We start from the raw sequence: 22128 nt of genomic DNA, 5'->3' as shown, positions 1-22128 counted from the left end.
GGCGGGTTGGCTTAGTGATGCGACCATGTGGCTGGTCGGCTTGGCCTTTGCGGTGCGACCATTTGGCTGGTTGGCTTGACCTTTGTGGTGCGACCGTTTGGCAGGTCGGCTTGGCCTTTGTGGTGCGACCATTTGGCTGGTCGGCTTCACGAGGTGTGTCATGTCGTGTGACTACCTGTGTTCACGAGGTGCGTCACGTCGTGTGACTACCTGTGTCCGCTGCCTTGTCAGGCGCTGGTGCGTGCTACTCTTCGTACCGTCGTGGTACCTCTTCAGTGTAGCGTTGACCCTTGTACCGTGATCTCTTGATGTGGTGGCTTCTTGGCGCCACTGGGTGTGCTTCTGCATCCTTGCCCGTCAGTGTCGGATACTTGCTGCGCGCATCTTCTTCAGCGGGTTCCTCTCTTGTAGGCGCTGCTATGTACCTTCCGCGTCCGGGGTACATCTGCGCTGAGTCCTTTAGCTCGCTTGAGGGTTCGCACCACTTGATGCGGCGACAGCGCAGTCCTTGCTGGGGTGGATGTGGCTTGACACCATTTGTCTTTCCTCCTCCTTGTCTTGCTGCAGGCTTGTTTATTTTCCCCTTTTGCTGCAGTACCACCAGTGGCCATTAGATGGCAGTGTTGAGTTTCCCTTCACTCAGCAGCAACCTTCTCTGCTGCTAGACTGTCCTTCCGTGTCTTCTTGTTTTTGTTTCTCCAGGCTTCACTGGTGAGTAGGAGAGCTGGAGGCACAGCAGGAGCAGAACGCTGGGAGCAGGACCTGGGCCAGCCAGCAGGTAAGTCCTTTGCATTTATTTACTTGAAGGCAGGAGGGGGGGCACAGGCATTTCCAGTCAGCTGCAGCGGTCAAAGCATTGCATGCCCAAGTTGGGGGGGAGAAATGCTCCATTGTCACGCTGGGTTTCAAATGCTCCATTCCTTCATGCCGCCGGGGGTCCCGCAAGGTGGGGGGCATGATCCAGATGGCCGGCGGCTGCCATTCTTCACTTTTACAATCGCCCTCCCTGCCCGCGGCAGCTTCTTGCAGTCTTCGCGCGGCAGGGAGGGTTGTCGGCGTGTTCCATTATGCGGGATAGGCACCCGCTGGTCTACTTTGTACGGTGCTCCCTCAGATGCAGGGTAGGCTCCCGCGGGCTCCAGCTGATCGGGCTCACAGTCCGTAGTCGACTTCGGCCGCCTCCCTGCATTTTCGTGCCGGTTGAATCTTCCTGCCTCGGGGCACCTCACGCTTCACCGCGCTCATTTTAAAATCGCGCTTCGAGGCACCGCCAGCCATCCGCTGCCCGCACGTTGCTCTCCCCGCCCTCGGCAGCTCATTCATTCCTCGCTGGCCAGGGCGCGGGGAAGAGGTGATGCCGCTATGCTTGGCAGTGTGTTTGGGCAGGTACGGGGTCGCTGCTCCGTGCTGCGGGTGGGCTCTGCCTTTACTTTCGGTTGTTCCACCGCGGCAGGTCCCTTAGCTTCACGGACCGCGCGGGGGGGGGGGTTTTTGCCGGTGCCGCTCACTTCTCCTCACCGGGGGCAGAACGGGGTGGGCTCCCGCTGTCTTCCGATCCCGCCGGGACACTTCATCTAGTTCACCCGTCGCAGGGCTAACCTTTGGCCGGCGGGCCTCCTTCCTTCTGCGGGTGGGCACCGCGTGTTACACACCTCTTGCGGGGGTCGCAGCCGATGCGGGTGGGCTCCGCTCGGCTTGCTCTTCTCCTCCTTCACCGGGAATCACAGTGGCAGGCTCCCGGTCACTACGGGACATGCTGCGGGCTCCGCCTAGCCCTGCAGGCTTCTCGGCGCGTTGCGCCTTAATGCAGAGGGGGGTCCTCACTGGGGGTAGTCCTCTCCCCCTCATTGATGTTCGGTGCGCAGATCGGGGGCTGCACACGCGGGGTAGAGTACCCGCCTCGTCGCCAGTGTAATGTTGGGCGCTAGGCCCACATGCTGGATAATGACTGACGCAGACACATGGTATAGGGTAGTGAAGAAAAAAACAAAAGAGGAAGGTGCACCAGTAAGAAGTCCAAATGTAAGCAGTATCTTTGAAATATTCTTTTAATTTTCTTGTAAAAAAGACTCGCAGCCAACGCGTTTCGTTCCACACTGGAACTTCTTCAAGGCTGAAAACATGCAACATAACCACATTTAAATACCAAAAACACACCACAGAACATCACATGACACAACACTACATTCTATCTGTTAGTTAGATTGTTCAAAACTAGCGGAGACAGACAATACATCAAAAAAGATTAATTAATTAAAAAGTACAAATGTGAACAACATCAAAAACTTCACAAAAAGGACAAATTTACCAAAAAGGAAAAAATCACGACATTTATATCATAAATATTTAAAAACACAAAACCACATTTATATCACATATATCTTGTACACTAAAAGTACTGCGTACACGCCTATAAAGCAGCAAAAAATACAATATATATACGCTGAGTCGTTCCTTAACATCTCTTACATACACGATGTCCTATACATGAAATTGCGTGGTCTTTTATCTCGGATGTTATTGTGCATTCATACAGTCATGTGATATGAGTGGCCTGATAGTGGACGACTATGCTGCCACCGTTATTTTGGGTGGTGTTTACCCTGCATAGTTTCCAGCACAAGATCCACTCTTTACGGTCTTTCGTTTTTTAGCTGAACTTTATCGAGCACCTAGTATGTAGTAATTACCTAGGCGTTCACTCTTGGATGTCTATCCACGATTAGCGGATTGCTTATGTTAGACACTGTTGTGAATGTGGTACTGCCCTGTACGGCCTATGAAGCCGGACTCTCATAGAATTGGCGATCACTATTAGATGGTGGTTCTGGTTTTTGGAATATTATTTGCTATACAGATATATACACTATGGTAATACTTTGCCTTTCCACACTATCTTGGCTAAGTGTATAGTGTATTACCTTTTGATTTCGATGTGAAGGGACTGACCCTGTTGACACGCCCAACTGGCCCATGTTTCATTTTCTGTTCCAGTACCCTATTTTATATCTATCACTGGTCACTTGTATCATTAAATATCAGAAAAACTTGATTTTAGACTTGGGGTGCAATTGAGGATTTTTATTCATTCACTATATTTTGTTTTTTAGAATATTGGAAACTTTGATACTTTTGTGCTCGTATTATGGAGCCGCTATTCTGGTCACCTGTACTATAAAGCTACACATGCTGTCGAGGTGACTCTTCCTGCCCTGAACTCTAACATGAGATGAAGCGATATTTTACTTTTACCATTGGTAAGCCTATGTTTATCATTTTGAGATATTGTCAGTATATCTTACTCTTTTTTCCTTCCCCTTTTTTGGAATATTTTATTTGTAATAATTGGCTGCTTCATTTGTTCTTTCTAAAATAAATCTTATAGTTTATATAAAAAATCTCTCTTAAACAGATACTCGTACCATTTGACTACTGTCTGTGAATTTACATTCTTCATACGTGCGGGATTTAATTACGTTGCACCTTCTACTACATTGTCTGTTTAACGGAAGCCTGTTTTTTGGTGAGTTTTCTTGTAATTTTTCAATTTACTTATTGGTCGATCACTCTCACTGGGTTTTTAACCCCACATTTACTGTCTTTTTTGCTTCCCTCCCCTTCCCCCCCCCCCGCCCCCCTCCTTTCCACCTCTTTTTCTCTCTTGCTCTTTTCTTTCTTCTTCTTTTTTCTACCCCTTTTCCTCTTCTCTTTCGCGTCTCTCATAAAGAAGCTTGTGGTTATTCCATCTTTGGGGTATGATTCCTTGCCTTATATATAAATCAACTCCTCCTAGCCACCTATTAGAGATATTTACCTGACAATTGGTACTGACGACGTCTGAATGTTTTGTACTTTTTGCTGCTTTATAGGCGTGTACGCAGTACTTTGAGTGTACAAGATATATGTGATATAAATGTGGTTTTGTGTTTTTAAATATTTAAGATATAAATGTCGTGATTTTTTCCTTTTTGGTAAATTTGTCCTTTTTGTGAAGTTTTTGATGTTGTTCACATTTGTACTTTTTAATTAATTAATCTTTTTTGATGTATTGTCTGTCTCCGCTAGTTTTGAACAATCTAACTAACAGATAGAATGTAGTGTTGTGTCATGTGATGTTCTGTGGTGTGTTTTTGGTATTTAAATGTGGTTATGTTGCATGTTTTCAGCCTTGAAGAAGTTCCAGTGTGGAACGAAACGCGTTGGCTGCGAGTCTTTTTTACAAGAAAATTAAAAGAATATTTCAAAGATACTGCTTACATTTGGACTTCTTACTGGTGCACCTTCCTCTTTTGTTTTTTTCTTGTCTAACTGGTCTACAGTGGAGTCGATCTACGGCGTGCTCCAGGAAGATTTGTGCACAGGAACTGAACTTCTAACAAAATATCTGTGGTTTGAAGTGCTCAACTTATGGTCAGCCGTAGCTTGTTCTTTTGCATAAAAATGGTATAGGGTAGTGGGTTAATGGCCACGAGCACGTGCGCTCGGCCCTTTTATTATCCTAGTCACCTGACCCAGTGACGTAGGTGGTGGGTGGGTGTATAGTGTGATACATTAGGTTGGAACACTAGAACGTGTCCATGCTGGGACACTACAATCCCCGTTCTGATTCCAGCTGCATTAGCCTCCCATAACTTTAGACCAAAGTAATCTCATCAAATTCATACAGTACGTTCTTCCCCCATCCAACCGGCTCCTCTAACTTACTTTCCGGTCACTGGCTCTTACCTAGTTCTGGACGGTTCGGTTCGCTGCACGTCCTCCTGTTGCTGATTAGCTATCTTTCCTGAGCATGAATATAGTGTTGCTGATCGGAGTGTTCTGGATTCTGGAAACGTGGCCCCTACGTGACTTGCTTACAGACGGGCCTCAGAAGCACAGCATGGTGATGGAGACCTGCGGAGAGACATGTGGGTGTCCCCAAGAGTGACTGCTTTCTGGGACAGGCAGGGAAGTGCATGGATTGTATTGTATTGTAATTTCATTTATATAGCGCTTACTACCCCTAACGAGGCATCGAAGCGCTTTTTCGGCGAGTAGCACCCATAGAGGATTAGTGTTGAATTAGTATAGTGAAACATGCAAGTATATTTTAAGTGGTGTATCGGTTAGTCAGGTATTTGGATTCGGAATGATAGCAGAAGAATAGAGGAGGAAAATGGTTTGTATTCATATAGTGTTTGTTACCCCTGATGGGGTGTTGAAGCACGCTATTCAGGAAGTCCATAAAGGATTAGTGGTGAATTAGTATGGTGCAATATGGAAGTAATTTGAGTGGTGGATATTAGTCAGTTATTTGGAGTGAGAAAGATAGCGGAGGGATAAAAGGGAAGAAAGGTTTGCATTTTTGTAGCACCTGTTACCCCTGATGGGTGTTGAAGCGCTCTTCTGGCGAGTAGCACGCCACTCCAGAACCCATAAAGGATTAGTGTTGAAAATTAGTATAGTAAAATATGAAGTAATTTGAGTAGTGGATATGTTATTCAGTTATTTGGGTAGAGAAGGGTAGGTGGTGGGATAGAAGAGGGAAAGAGGTTTGTATTTATATAGCGCTTGCTACCCCTGATGGGGTTTTGAAGCGCAAGTAGCACGCTACTCTGGAACCCATAAGGATTAGTGTTGAATTAGTATGGTGAAACATGAAAGTAATTTTAGTGGTGGATCTGTTAGTCAGTTATTTGGATTGAGAAGGGTTAGGGAGGAGTAGAAAAGGGAAAAGGTTTGCATTTATATAGCGCTTGTAACCCTGATGGGGTGTTGAGACGCTTTATTGGCGAGTAGCATGCTACTCTGGAACCCATATAGGATTAGTGGTGAATTAGTATAGTTGAATATGGAATTTGAGAAGTGAACATGGTAGTCTGTTAATTTTGATTGAAAAGGATAGTGGAGGGATAAAAGAATGAAGGATATCTTTTTTTGTTTTTTTAGGTCTTAGCAGTAGGAGGAGGCTTTTGGATGAGTTAAAGGAGTTTGGGATTGGAGGAATCAGAGGGGAGAGTTTAGAAAGGTTTGTTTTGGGGGATCGGTATAGTAAAAGAGGTGTCAGATGATGCAAGGAGGGGTAGAGTAGGAGAGAGTCTAGAAAGGGTTATTTTGGGGATCATAGTTGTGGTATGGGGTTTGGGATAAATGAGAGAGTGGATGTAGAGGATATATTGATAGATGTATAGGGTGAGAGATAGGTTAGTGCACTGGAAAGAGTAGTAGAAAGAACTTTGAGATGAGTCAGAAGGTTGGGCCAGAAGATATATTGAGAGAAGTATAGGCTGAGAAATAGGGTAGTGCACTTGAAATGCAAAATTAGAAGAAAGTGATAAATATATAGATCCATAAGTACATTGAAAGTATCTAGATACATAAAGGAGGTAAGTATATGTAGATTAAAGATATTGATAGAGGCACAGGATGAGAAATAGGGTAGTGCATTCAGATCAAATCAGGTGTTTGTTAAGCGCTACTAGTCACCCGTAAGGGTCTCAAGGCGCTGGGTGCATTGGATATGCTTTTTCAGGAGAAAAGTAACAGACACACAGATCCAAGTACATGGAAGGTACATAGATGCACAATGGAAGTAAGTACGTGTAGACCAAAGATGATATTTATTTATGTATTTATTATTATTATTAGTATTATTATTAATATTATTTTTTCTCTCAACAATATAATTATTTTGCATGTTTATACAAAGCAATACACAAAGATGGGTCCATATCTATAGTGAAAACAAATGCTTATATACAGAGGGATATGCTGTAACTTTCTCTTTGCGTATGGTGCTTATGTGGGGAAGTGCCAATTCTTGAGCAGTTTTCTGAAGATAAGGTGGCTGTCCGTGGCTCTTATGTTGGGGTAAAGAGTTCCATTGTTTGGCGCTTGAACAGAGAAGGATGTGCCACCCATGGTATTTTTCTTGTATCCTGGGATTTTGAGGCAAGATGCTCCTTTAGAGCAGACGTTCCTTTATTGAATGTGTTTGGTGATTTTATTCCTGATGAAGAGTGGTCTCTTCCATGTCTTGCTTTGTGGGTGATACAAAGCAGCTTGAACGTAGCTCTTCTGTCAACCGGTAACCAATGCAGGGCTTTCAAGACAGGGGAGATGTGGTCTTGTGGTTTGATATGCAAGAGTTGTCTGGCAGCCGAGTTCTGAATCCGTTGTAGTCTTTTCATGGCCGTTGAAGATGATCTGTGGTAGAGGCTATTGGTGTAATAGAGTTTGGTCAGAACAAGAGAGATGGTAGCCTGGACCTTGTGTGGAAATCCCAGACGAGGGAAAATTCGTCACAGCATTTTTATAGTGACAAAGCTTGATCTTGCTAGTTTGTCCACTTGGGCATTCATCGACAGCTTGGAGTCCATTGTCATTCCGAGGTTTCTTACTTCCTTCGATACTTTAGGTGGTGATCCCAGTTCATTAGGTCATGCGGCAAGCGGGTTGTAATGTTTCCAATCGCCACACGTGAGTATTTCAGTATTTTAAGCATTCAAGTTTTGATGGCTCCAAGTCATCCACTGATCCACGGCTCTGAGACAGCTGAAAATTGGTGATTTTCCAATGTCTTTGGGGCATTCCAGTTGAAGGAGTATTTGCGTGTCATCTGCATAGTTATAGCACGTGAGGTGAAATGTATGTAGCAGTACTGGTAATGACTTCATGTATATGTTGGAAAGCATGGGCGAGATGATAGAACCTTGAGGAACCCCTGCTTTTGTGGAGTATGGTCTGGACGAGAAAGATGGGGTATGGATGATATTAGTTCTGTTTCAAAGGTAGGATGTGATCCAGTGTAGAGCAGTTCCCTCTCTGCCAGCTTCATAGAATCTTTGTGTCAGAGTGTTATGGTCAACCACGTCAAAGGCAGCTGAGAGGTCCAAGAGGAGTAGCTCAGCAACCCCGTTGCGGTCAACTGTATTCTTCAGGTCATCCCAGATGGCAAGGGGGGCAGGTTCTGGGCCTCTTCCCGGACAGAATCCTGTTTGGAAGTCTGAAAGTATGTCATTCTGGGCGAACGTTGCTCTTTCTATCAGTTTGCCCAGGAAAGGTCCATTTGTAATGGGTCTGTAGTTGTAAGGGTTCAGCGGGTCCAAGTTTGTTTTGTTCAGTAAAGGGCGTATGTGTGATTTTTTTAGTTCTTCCGGAAATATTCCAGTAGTGAAGGAGTAGTTGATGATTTTTCTTAATGGAGTGGCAGCAGAGGTTGTTAAAAGAATTGTCTTGAAAGTTTGTGGTGGACAAAGGTCAGAAGGGCTGCCGGCAGGCCTGCTTGCCTTGACCAGGTCCATAAATTCATTGTGTGAGATGTGTTGGAAGGAACGGAGAGACTGGGTTAGAGTATTCTTGGATTGTTGTTTTGTACAGGGGTTAGTGCTGGAGCTTTGTTTCTGTTTTAAGTATGAGTCCAACGTGTCTGCTTTGTCCATGTAATGATTTGCCAGTTTGTCTGTGAAATCTTGAGTAATAGGAAGACTTCCTTCGAGGCAATTTGGTTTGCGAAACTCATTGAGTTTTTTATAGAATTATTTATTTGAACATTTCGCGTTTTGAAATTTTGTCTGAATAGTACCTTTTCTTAGCTTTTTTGATAGCTGACTTGTATAATCTGTTAATTTTCTGTAGGTGAAGTTTGTCTTGTTTGGCGTTTGTTTTGAGCCAGGTATGTTGCAGCTTTCTAATTAGTTTTTTTTATGTCTTTTATTTCAATGATTCTCCAAGGCTCTTTTTTTCTTTTGTTCTGTTGTGTGGTTTTGAGTGGTATCAGTGAGGGACAAAAAAGGTAGATTTCCCGTATATAAGGGGTATCGGACCTATATTATGTTAGCATGAAGAATCTATACGTATACTCCCTGTTTGATATATATGCTTTTGCTTGGAGGAAATTCATTTATTTCCTCCCTGTATATCTATTGCCAAAATAGTAGGCCGAGAACCATACAGACGCCATCTTCTGTTCATATGCTCGAGCACGGGCCGTGATCACGTGTTGATCACGTGCAGTTGTCAGGCCCCGGCTCGTCTGAGTTACTGGTAGCAGCTGAAGGTAGGCTGTTTTACTCGACTGTTCTAGGACTCAAGGTCGCATCTGGCTTTGGGGGCAATAAGCACATTCCTGGAGGCGCCGTGTCTACACTCCCAGGCACCAAGACGAAAGGGAGTCACCCCTCCTGACCTCCTCGGCAATAGATAGTCAAGCCTTTGTACTGATCTGATGTGTGCCATATATGGTCCTTCCTTGGATCTCGAGGGCCAACTGGTATTTTTCCTTCTACAGTGATTGTATGTGTTGAATCGAAAAGTATATAACCTCATGTTTGAATACGAGCCAACAGTCTTCTCAGCGCACCTGATGTGTGAGGTTGGAGAGGCTCCTCTATAGAGTATTCTTTGTTTAATAAACGATTGAACCTTTTTCACTGCCAACTGACTGATTATTTGGTAATGGTATTGGGACTATTGGTAGGTATAGTCCTTTAGTTTATTTTTATGGTACGACAGTTGGCGACTCCGCCGGGACTCCGTGACTGGGTCGTCCTCCCCATAAACAGGTGGTGAGAACAAGGGGTAATTCTGGTCGAGCGGGCGGACGGAAGAAGGATCCTTTGAAATGTAGCCATCTTTGGTATGAACTTACTCCGCTCTCACGATCAGAGTATCCCCTGCTGCTAGTGACCCTTCACCGGAGTCCTACGGGCGTAACCCAGGAGCTGACCGTGTTGGTCTTCTGGAGTTGGTAGCTGAGAACACGCAATTGTACCTGTGTGCACCAGGTGAGTGGAATTGTCTTGATGTTCTTGACATGCACTGTTGAGCAGTGCTTTTGAAGCAGTTAACTGTGACAGTATTTGGTGGTCAGTGTACCACGGAGAATCTTGGGGGTCTGATGGGGCAGCATTGTGGTGGCTGCACGTATAGATGTGTGGTGTGCTCCCGGCCGGACTGCTCTCGGAAAAGCCTGTGGCTGTACCTGGGCAGCATTGGGGACATATCAGAAGCGGTGCTAATTAAGCGGGCTTAGTCAAAATAGTCCCAAAAGTGAACCAGGAAGTCTGCGGGATGGTCCGTAGGTCGGTCTGTGGTTATACCTGTCTGACGGTCTCTTGGTAGTCTTTGGACTGCTTGATTTTGGTATCTGTCGGTCTTGGAATCTGAATTTGATTGATTCTCCACAAACAGGAGTCGACGGGCTCTGTTCTTTGTTTGAAAAGACGTTATTTTGAATATTTTTGTATGTATATTATTGTCTTGTGTATGTTTGAATGAGCGTGAGGTTGTATGTTTTGTGGATGTTTGAACATGGCCATGTTTGGAAGTTTATTTTTATGATTGGATGAGGAACGCGTGATAACAATAACCATGCCGTGTCTTAGCAGATTGAGTTGTTTTGGATGTTGTTGCCATCCTAATGACACACGTTTGGCTGAAAGTCAACCTGAGGGCAGCCCAAGTTATGATATGTATGTAAAGCATGGTATTACACCTCTCTTGTTTAATACACTATGGCATAAATATACTAAAGATAATGTGGAATTACAATGGCCTTTAACCGGGTCTTTTGATGAGAAAAAAATTAATTTCTTGCAGGACCGATTATTTTCTAAACGTAGTCGACAGTCAATGTTTGACTCCCTTAACTTGTGGCAGAAGGAAGCAAAGCGTAGACGTATGCGGGAGGAGAAAGTATGTAGGATGAAAGGAAATCAGACAATTACACAGAAAGCTATAGCCTATGATAAAGCACGAACTGAACAAGGGATTGATTGTGCAGACAGACAATTTAGATTGCAAGTGGATGAGACCTATGTGGCTAGGACTGAAGCGGAAGATGAGATAGAAGATTTATTGGATACTCGTCCACCTCCACCTTATGCTTCGCAGCGTATATATCCCGTTGTTCCCCTGACTTTAGAGCAGGCCCCTTCAGCTTCCACCCCTGTCGATGCCCCTTCCCTTGCCTCTCCGGGAACATCCTCTGTTTTGTTTCCCTCAGTGTCTGAGACAGCTACTTTATTGCCTGTTACATTGCCGTCTTCTGTTATGGCCACAGCTGTTTTGTCTCCCCCCACCCCTGTGTGGGCATTCCTCTCTGCAAGCACAACCCCATCTCCAGCTGTTTCGACTCCATTTCGTGCTCCGGGGGATCTCGACGCACGGAAGTTGATTACCCGTTTGGCTGTAGGACCGACTGAGAGACAGATGATTGAGGATCAGTCATCCCAGTGGATGCGTCAGTCAATTTACACTATAACTGACATATGGAACACGCTTCGAGACTATGAGCGTGTTATGCAGCAACATGCTTTGAAACACATGGCTGCACGTATTATTACTCTCTGGGAACAGTGTTTTCCAGGAGGGATGGCCCCCCAAGTGATGTATGACATCCGGGACAGGGCTCATAAGTCTGAACTTAGCCCGGAGGAAGTGTATAGAAATGTGGCGGTTTTATTAAATTATCACGAACGGATGCATCAAAAGTGTCCCTTGTGGGACTCTCAGCATCCTATGCGAGAAGTTCACCCCGTCTTTCATCCTGAAATACCGGAATTGAAGGATGACCAGGGCGTGGTGACTAGACCTCGTGTAGAGGCCCGAGTGCAGGAGCAATGGGTTTATACCCCCTGGAAGAGGAGTGAAGTCCTCTCGCTAAAATCACAATTACCCGACCTCCGTAAGAATCCCACGGCTTATTATAAAGAACTCACGGAAGCGGCCTCTTCGGCCGTCATGACCTTAGCTGACATAGAGCTATTTTTTGCATTATTAGTTCCCGTTGACGTATGCAGTCAGGTGCATGATCAGGACCATGCTCAAGAATTTGGCGGAACATGGGATCAAATAAAAGATTGGGATAAGGATCGTAAGCCTGGAAATAAGCCGAACCCTGAATTATTGGCATTACCTGGCCGTATTATCACTTACATGCATTCCTTAATTCCGCCCCGTAAGGTGGATTGGGACAAATTGACCGCATGTAAACAGAAGAAAGATGAAAGTGTTTCAGATTTTTTCACTAGATTTGAGGGCGTATTCATTGACTTTAGTGGACAGGATTTATCGTTGGAAGGCGGTATACGATTATTTATTAATCGTTTTGTGACCAATTTGTTACCAGAAGTCTCTGCACGGCTACAAGCCGCTGAAAGTACCTGGACCACTTCCACGCCCTCGGTAATATTGAGTATGGCCCAATATTATGAACATAGAGAAAATGAGAGTAAGGATAAAAAGGAAAAGAAAGCGAAGGATCTTAAAACATGGGTGTTGTTGCAACAAGTTGCTCAAGGACGAGGCAGAGAGAGAGGCGGTATAGGATTCATCCCGAGGGGGGCGGGAACTAGGCGAGGCAGAGGGCCAGCTGTCGTTTTGGGAGTAAATCAGTGTGCTTATTGTAAGGAGGAAGGGCATTGGCGATTTCAGTGTCCGTTGTTGTCGGCCCAGAACGGGGCTATGAGAAGTAGAGGAAGAGGTCGGGGATGTGTGGATCGCAGTGATAGGCGACGAGAAGAGGCGACGCAAGTCGGACAAGAAAATAATTATTTTGATAATCCAGGAGGTAGGCAGTGTTATAATGAGGAGTGTGCAATGGACGCGACTGAGGGGTATACTTATACATAGAATAGCCATGGACAGAGTGAGGGCCAGGTGTCAGTACCCATTGATCAGCAAGGACCTTATGTAGAGGCGCATTTGATGGGGACATCTGAAAAGTTTTTAGTTGATACGGGTGCGATGAATAGTTCTATTTCTCGTTCCCTGGTCCCAGGGGCTGCTCTGTCCGGGCACAATAATGTTTCGGTAAGATTCTCGGGAATTCCGGTGGTGAGCCCCATCTCCAAACCTATTCTTTTTACAATTGGTCCTGTTACGATAGACTCCCCGTTTCTTTTGACTTCTCATTGTGGTGAAAATTTGTTGGGCTTGGATTTGTTGAAGAAATTACATGCTAAGATTCATTGTTCATCCGATGGTGTTTACATGACTATGAATTCCCTTGGGAAACATACTTTGCAGTGTTTCACTAAGAATGAACCCCTCCCTCCTGAGTTTGCTGCTATTCCAGCAACATTGTGGGTCACTGGTGACACAGTTGTAGGATTATTAAAGATTGTGCCCGTTTCTATTACTTTGAAGCAAAATGCTCGGCTTCCTCGTATACCTCAGTACAAAATTTCTCCGGCAGGCGCGAAGGCTTTGCTCTCCATCATACAAGATTTGGTAAAAAGGGGTGTGGTAGAAGAGACAGCTGCTAATGTGTGTAACAGCCCCATTTTGCCTATCTTAAAGAGAGCCCCTGTTGGAAGCGATCCCGACTATGCTGATACCTATTGTTTTGTGATCGATTTGCGTGAAATTAATAAAATAGTGGTGCCCCAATACCCTGTGGTTTCAGACATCACTACTATTCTCACTATTATTCTTCCTACTGCTAAATATTTCTCTGTGATTGATTTAAAGAGTGTTTTCTTTAGCATTCCAATACATCCTGATAGCCGCCATATTTTCGGCTTCTCATTGTCTGGTCGCAGCTTCCGGTTCTGTTGCGCCCCCCAGGGGTACACAGAGAGTCCTAGTATTTATAGTCAGGCTTTGAAAACATTGTTGGATGATTTGGTCTTGCCCCCCGGTAATGTGCGTTTGCAATACGTGGATGATTTGTTAGTGGCCTCTGATACCGAGGAAGGTTGTAAGAAGGCCACCGTACTATTATTGTCTCATTTGGCTGCTAACGGCAATAAAGTCTCCCTTTCTAAATGTCAATATTGTCGACAGCAGGTGACCAATCTCAGTCATCTACTGTCGAAGGAGGGGAGGAGACTAAACCCTGAGCGTGTGACTACCATTTTTAATATGTCTGTACCTCGTACTCAGCGTGATGTTCGTGCATTTCTCGGCATAACCTCTTACTGTCGCCAATGGATCCCTAATTTTTCCCTTCTTACTAAACCTCTTCTGTATTTAACCACTAAAGATGTGCATGAACCTTTACCCTGGACTGATGCTTGTCAAGATGCTTTTGACTCTTTGAAATCTGCGCTTTGTTCTGCACCTGTTCTTGGTACTCCTGACTATCGAAAACCTTTTGTGCTTTACGTACACGAGGTGGACGGTTGCTCGCTTTCTGTGTTAACACAAGGATTTGGTGGTAAGCAGAGACCTTGTGCTTATTTCTCTGCGGTGTTAGATAACGTCGCCAGAGCACTTCCTAGCTGTTTAAGGACCACTGCTGCGGTTGCAGTGGCTATTCGACAGTCGGAAGGGCTCGGTCTGAACACTGACCTCACAGTGATGGTACCGCACGCTGTGGATACATTACTGAACAAAACAAAGACCCAGCACCTTACGAGTGCGCGTCTTACCGGATACGAATTGACTTTCTTTGCTCCACACGTTACGATTAAACGATGTGCCACTCTGAACCCTGCTACGTTACTAACCCTCCCTTCGAACGAAAAGAACAATGATGTTCAGGATTGTATATTTCGGACTGAGGAAGAAACGAAGGGACGAGTAGACCTGACTGACACTCCTCTATCTGACCCTCAAGGGGAGTTGTACGTCGATGGCTCTTGTTTTAAGTTACCAGATGGCACAACAACTGCTGCATATGCGATAACTACTCTTCATACTATAGTTGAGGCTTCTCGAGTACCCTATCAGTCAGCACAGGCAGCTGAATTAGTGGCATTGTTTCGGGACTGTGAGTTAAGTGAAGGACTGAGAACAAATATTTTCACCGACAGCCAGTACGTCTTTGGCGTGGCTCATAGCTTCGGCCGACTTTGGGCAGAAAGAGGTTTTCTTACTTCTCATGGCCAGCGAATACAGCATGGCCGCTTGATTTAGTGATTACTGACAGCATTGACGTTGCCAGAAATAGTGGCTGTAGTCAAATGTAGTGCACACAAGGCAGTGGTTGATGCAGTGGGGGAGGGTAATGCCGTTGCTGATCAAGTAGCTAAGGAAACTGCGAAATCCAAATTGACTTCAATGTTTGTGACTAGCTCTGCTAGGTGGGTGGCTGAAACAGAGATGTTTGATGATACCATGGAGAGTGTCCGAGAAATACAGAAGGAAGCTACCCCTATTGAACTAGCTCACTGGAAAGAGCGAATTGGGAGATTAGATGCAGATGGTTGTTGGATTGATCTGACAGAAAAGCAGCGGTGGCTGTTGCCTAATGTATTAGTGAATGCGGTGGTGACAATGGCACATGGTTTAGCTCATATTGGGGTGAAAGGTATTTGTGCTCCTGTATGGTACAATCCCAATATTTCTAGGACCGCTGCCCATTTGGTACAATATTGCATGGTTTGCTTACGACATAATCCAGCGGGCAGGGAGCCTGTTCTGAGTGGAAACTTTGCACCCCCATCTTTGCCTTTTGAGGTGCTTCAAATGGATTATATCCAGCTGGAGCGCGTCAACAATTTGAAGTATGTCCTGGTCGTGGTATGCACTTTCAGTAAGTGGGTGGAAGCCTACCCGACAAAAGAAAACACTGCTTTGGCAACAGCGAAAGCGTTGGTAAAGGAGTATTTCCCTCGCTACGGATTGCCTCGTGTGTTTTGGAGTGATAACGGAAGTCATTTTAATGCAGAACTCATCACACATATATGTAATGGACTTAAGATTAAACAGAAATTCCATGCGGCTCGACACCCCAGTCCGCTGGGTTGGTCGAGAAGTATAATGGGATATTAAAGCTCAAATTAGCTAAAATTCAAGAAAGTACTGGATTAAGGTGGCCAGATGCTCTGCCGCTGGCATTAATGTCAATACGAGTTACCCCACATTCTCGTTCTGGTTTGTCTCCGTATGAGGTCATTTTTGGGCGCCCTGCTAATGTTTGGGGCGTCCCGAGACCCAGAACGTTTCGTGATATAGAGTATCCTATGTTGATAGAGTATTTGTATGCTTTGACTAAAGATCTTCGTTCCATTCATCAACAGGTCTCAGCAGTTTCGCAGCCCCTGCCGGAGGGTCCTGGACATCGTTCGGAACTAGGACAGTGGGTTCTGGTCCGTAACTATCAGTGAAAATCCAGATTGGATTCTTGTTGGTCTGAACTGTTTCTGACGGCGGTAAAAGTAAACGGCATGCGACACTGGATTCATGTGTCACATCTGAAAAAACAACCCCTCCCGCTTCCATATGATCAGCGAATCCAGGATGGGGTTCTGACTCAGGAAAGTGAGCGAGTTCCTCGATTCATCCCTTTTTCGGACGCCCAGGGCAAGGAGAAGGTGCACTGGGCTCGGAAGGGGCTCTGTCATCAGCACAATTGAGCGCCCCATATTCTGTTGTTCCTACAGTTAATCCAGAGGCTCGCAGTGCCCCTGTTTCCCTGGATTCGTCATCCTCTGTTTTGTTCCCTGATAAGAAGTGCCTGGCCATACTCTATACATCCTGCGGCCCAGAAAACGACACAGTACACCAGGTGAACATGGTAGGAGATAGGGTACAGACCTGTGCTATGAATGTCTGTTAGATACGCTTCTGATGTACTGAGCGAGACACTGGACTGAACACACTGAGAGCCTTGTACATTTGTTTGCGTTGTTCAGAAAGAAAGACTGAATTTTATGTTCAAGGGGGCCCAGGTTGTGTTTTCTTCAAGGGTTGTGTAAAAACATAACTCCAACGTGAGACGTTTGTTTTGGTATTATCTGTGATGAACGATAGGAGCCTGCCTGTGAGGCTCTAAACGGACACAGGAAAGAAGCACCCTCTGGCAGGTTGGACTGCATTGCCCTAGTTTATTGTTGGACTTTTAGTTAGCATGTATCCCTTTGCTCGTTTTGTTCCTGAAGAGAAACGGCCTTTTGTACCACGCTATTTTCCTACATATATGCCTGTTTTTTCTAGTTGGACCGATCGTGTTAAAATTGCATTTATAGCTACTATAGCGATATTACTAATTATATTATTGGGAGTATTCATATATTTAGAACTTTTCCACCCTATTCATACTGTTTTAGGAACGACTACCCCACCACCGAAAACTATGTTTCATACTTTAGCCCCTAATAAGGAAAGGCATCGTCAGACCTATGTGAAAAACGCATTCATTGAAGTGCTTCATCAAGCACACAGTGCCACTAATACTACAAATTGTTGGGTTTGTGGTCTTTTACCATCTGTTATGCACAAGCCCGATTTATTCATATCTCTACCTTTGTCTCATCTGGGAAGTTGCGAGGCTTGGTTCAAATTGCTTTCTATGATGTACATGCATTACACTGTGGACCCTAAAAGGTTTTCAGAGAGGGATTATTAAATGATTTTAGCATATATTGAGGTTCATCAAGGATTTAACCCCGAAGGGAACAATGGAGAGGGAACTTTAGATCCGAATGCTTGTATGAATATGTATATAACACACGAAAATACCACTTGGTTGAAAAATGAAATTTTGGACTTTGTTGAATTCAATTTCACTCAATATTATCGACATTTTCAGGACCGAAATGTCACTGAAGATAGGGCTATTCCAGTGCCTGTATTAAATAGTACCTCCATGGTTTGTGTTCAGGGAGTAGGGTACATATCAGTAGGAGAAAGCCAATGTAATTACACTTATCGGTTGCGTACCTTTAACAGGCCACCGTTGTTAACCCCTCCTAATGTATATTTTGTCTGTGGAGAAAGTGCCTATACTTGGCTTCCGCGAGGATGGACTGGACGTTGCTACCTGTCCTTCCTGTACCCTCCAGTCTATATTGCCCCTTCTAATTATCACAAGGATCATCGACTAGATAAACGAAGTGTGCTTAGTAGGAGGAATAAAAGAGAGATGGATACCACTGATATAGATCAGACCGATATTCCATTGCAGCATTTTACCGACATTATGAAGGGAGTGTTACCCTTATGCTTACTAGCCGAGAAGTACGACGTTTGTCTAGAGTAGTTGAAGGGGTAATTAACACCACTGCAGGAATACTGACCAATATTACAGTAGAGCTACAGGCGACCAGACTCGTTTTGCTTCAAAACCGTATGGTTTTAGACGTTATCTTGGCAGATCGAGGAGGAGCATGCCGTGTGATCGGCAGCTCTTGCTGTGTTTATATTCCTGACTCCGCCCCCTCCGTTCATTTGGCTATACAGAAGCTACATCGTTTATCTCTCTCTCTGGTTGCCATATATGGTCCTTCCTTGGATCTCGAGGGCCAACTGGTATTTTTCCTTCTACAGTGATTGTATGTGTTGAACCGAAAAGTATATAACCTCATGTTTGAATACGAGCCAACAGTCTTCTCTGCGCACCTGGTGGGTGAGGTTGGAGAAGCTCCTCTATAGAGTATTCTTTGTTTAATAAACGATTGAACCTTCTTCACTGCCAACTGATTGATTATTTGGTAATGGTATTGGGACTATTGGTAGGTATAGTCCTTTAGTTTATTTTTATGGTACGACATCAGGATGTCAAAAGCTTCCTGTAGCCACTCATATAGATTTTAAACAGAATTTATTGTTTCCAGATTTGTACTTGATATTAGCTGTGTTTCTAAGTGTTTCAAATTGAGTTTGTTCCAAGGCCAATAGGTGGATGAATGTAAGGTAGTTTTAGGTGAGTCGCTTAGTGTTGTTTTATGTTGGAAAGCAAGCAAGTGGTGGTCTGACCATGTGACTGGAGTTATAGTTTGAAAGGTAACTAGTTCAGTATTAGCAAAAATTACATCTAGGATATGTCCAGCAGTGTGTGTCGGTCTGTGGACAATCTGATGCAGATTCAGTGCCCCTAGGCCAGTGATTATTGTTTTTGGATGGGTCATATTGGGTTTATCAAACCAAATGTTGAGGTCACCCAGAACGCATAGGTTGGAGTGTATTGTTATCAGGTTTGAAACTGTGTCTAGAAGTGCGTCTGGGAATGTCACCTTGCTAGGTGGAGGTCTGTAAAGGAGCAGGAAGTTACAGGAGGAATACGGTGTAGGATTGCATCTGGTGAGAAGAGCCTCACAATTCTTTATGGAGATGTTGTTAACTTTAGTGATATGTAATGTTTGCCTGAACACAACAGCCAGGCCGCCTCCTTTTTTGCCTATATGATTTTGGGTGATTGTTTGATAGCCTAGAGGAATGGCTTCATGCAGAACTCGAGCAATATCCACTCCCAACCATGATTCAGTTATGAATAGTGTGTCTGATGTTGCATCTGTGAGAAGGTCGTAGATGTGATGCTTGTTTTTAGAGAGGGATCGAGCATTTATTAGAAGCCAGTTTAGAGAGTGGCCTTTGGTGATAGTGGGACTTTGTTTTGTAGAAGAGTGATCAGTATTGTGTGGGTTTGTAGCAGGTGTGTTTTTAGTGCTGGCATTATTTGTATTAGGATAGCAATCGTGTAGCTGTTCTGTTCCATGTTCCACATCCAGCATGCTAAGAAGGCATTTTGATGGGTCTGCGTGTGTATGTGGTGGAGATGGTATTTGAGAGTGAGTTGGAGTGCTGTGTTGTTTTTGTGGTGTAATATTGTTGTGAAGTAGACATGGGGAAGCAAAGTTGTGAGGTGTGGCATGTTGCTTATATTTTTTGCATGTGTTTAAGGTGGAAGGTGTATGAGTCAGGGGAGGTGGTGCAGCATGTGGGTCATGTAGTAAGGTTCTAAATTGTCCAATGGATGAAAGGTGGTTACAAGAGAGTTGCTGTGTTGCTGTATCTGTGTTAGGTGTGGTGGAAGAGAGAACGCTTGGCACTGGAGTTTGTTCCTTTGTGTGGTTTGAAAGGTGGGTGAATGTTTGTATTTTGTGATGGTAAGTATTATGAGGTGTTGCGTTTTGAAGATCTTGTTGTGCTGATGTGTGTGATATGTTTTGTTTTTGAGGAGTAGTGAAAAGGGGTGATGATGTAAATGTTTCATGCAATGGATTTGGTTGTATAGTATTGTTTGTGAGAGGAGGTTGTATGGTAGAGGGTGTGGTGATGTGTTTATGAGTAGAGTGTATGTTGTGTGTAGGAGGGAATGAAGTAGAGGTAAGAGTGTTTGTCTTAGACTGGTTTGTTGCAAGAGTTACAAAGTGTGGTGGTGTGCAGTGTGTGTGTTGTGCGTTAGTGTTATTATGGTAGAAGGGTGAGGAGGGTATGTGTTGGACAAATGATGGAAGGATGATTATATGTTTGTTAGTGATAAAAGGTGGTCTGTTAGGAGTTATTACAGCAGGGAGTGTGTGTCTGGATGGGATGTAGTTATGTATGTTTTTTATTGGCATTGTGTTAGTGATGAGTGGTTTGGTTAGTGGTATAGGATAGAGTTGTCTACTGTTTGTAGGTGATGGTGGATATGTGTGGTAGTTGGGATAGTAGGGTGTATAGATGTGGTTTGGTTGGGTTTGTAGTGCATGCTGGTACATTAATCTGTGCATAGCTTTGTGTGTGGTGTACATTTAGTGTGAGTGTGTTGCTCTGTTTATGGATGTGGATGGTGTGGCCTGGGTATTGCTAAATGGGTAAATAGGCAGCGTTTCTGACCCTGGTCCTGGTCAGTCTCGAACAGGCTCAAACAGGCAACTGCCCTTGTCCTCTATGCCTTTCGTCTCGACGCCCGGGCTGAGACGCCCTAACCCAGGCTTTTTATAGCCCTAGTAATCAGGTGACCCCTTCAGCCAATGGGAACCCTAGCCCTAACACTATCCAATCACAACACTAGCCCTAAAATCTAGAACCAATAGGAGACCAGGACCTTACAGCCAATCTTAGCCCTAGTCCAAGCACCCAATCAGTTCAAAAACCCTGATCTCTATGTCCAATAGAGGCCCTAGCCCTACCAGTAGTCCCAACCCAAGTCCAAGCAACCAATGGCACAGGAAGCCCTAGTCCCTACTTCCAATAGATAGCCTAACCCTACTCTTTGTCCCACAACTAGTCCAGCAACCAATCACACCAGACGCCCTAATCGCTACTTCCAATTAAAGGTCTAACCCTAGCCCAAGTCCCACCTTAGTCCAAACAACCAATAGCACAGGAAGCCCTAGTCCCTACTTCCAATAAAAAGCCTAACCCTACTCTTAGTCCCACAACTAGTCCAGCAACCAATCACACCAGAAGCCCTAATCCCTACTTCCAATTAAAGGTCTAACCCTAGCCCTAGTCATACCCGAGTCCCAACAACCAATAACACAGGAAGCCCTAGTCCCTACTTCCAATAGAAATCCTAACCATAGCCCTAGTCCCAACCCTACATTGATTGCATCACAGACCCAGAAACCAATCAGAACACTCAAATACCCAACGAATGAGGACACTAACCCTAATCCAATAGAAACATCAGATACAACCACCAATCAGTGTATACATGTACCAACAACTAGCAGACCATATAAGGCACCAGCAACCTCAGACAAGGTTTGCTGGCCAGGGAGTTGGAAGCTGCTTCTCCCGTTCAGAATCTCCTAGGAGACAGACAGGCTGAATCCTCACTTTGGACTTCTGCAGGTAAAGGCCTCACTAACATGAAATCTAACAATACTATTTGAATAAAACTTTACTCCCCCTCCTGGCCAAAAAACGAAGAGCACAGTCCCTAATAAACACAGTTTAAACATCTTACAGAAGCACCCTCTGACATAGAATATCACTTTTGCTGGGGGGGAGGCAGGGGGGCTGGTTTCACTGGCTTGTGAACACATAATGGTGGCTGGGGGTGCACTGTTTTAACATACAGGTCTTAGCACAGACCAAAGGAGAAATTTGGAAGGAAAACTGAATAGTCACCAGGGATGAGAGGGAAAAACTACAGAGTTTGGACTGCAAATCCCACAATTCAACAAGTTCAATGGAAGAAATCATGGGCAGGAAAAACGACAAGTTTAAAACACTAAACAGGTGATAAAATATGCAATCACAGGCAGGTTAAAACTACAATTTTAAACTGTAACAACCACAGGCAAAGACAGTAATCACAGAAGAAGAAAGCATCTAGTTACCATTAGAGGAAGTGCCCATTTGGTGAAAGAGGTTGACACAGGTCACCCTTTCATTCTGTCCCATATGTACCCCACTATCTGGTCATCCAGGCCCCATGAAGGAAGGGCTCAGGAACCCCTGTAGTCACACTTTTGTCAATGTAGGAGAGTAGATCTGCCTCTTATGTTGCCCCCACTTTTTTCTGATGTTTACACTGGTTTCTGG

At 44.6% G+C, this 22128-nt stretch overlaps 1 long non-coding RNA gene across 1 annotated transcript; it reads left to right on the top strand.

Annotated features, from left to right (window-relative positions):
• The first annotated feature begins 683 nt into the window (after positions 1 to 683).
• Positions 684 to 18333, top strand: LOC146859464 (uncharacterized). The gene is made up of 2 exons (XR_014979775.1): positions 684 to 778; positions 15948 to 18333. It is a non-coding gene; the product is annotated as an uncharacterized LOC146859464 (long non-coding RNA).
• The last annotated feature ends 3795 nt before the right edge of the window (positions 18334 to 22128 follow it).

The sequence above is a fragment of the Triturus cristatus genome, chromosome 3_2 (assembly GCF_964204655.1).
Source record: "Triturus cristatus chromosome 3_2, aTriCri1.1, whole genome shotgun sequence".
Lineage (NCBI taxonomy): Eukaryota > Metazoa > Chordata > Amphibia > Caudata > Salamandridae > Triturus > Triturus cristatus.
The sequence above is the reverse complement of the archived record's forward strand: the minus strand, read 5'-3'. Positions and strand labels throughout refer to the sequence as shown.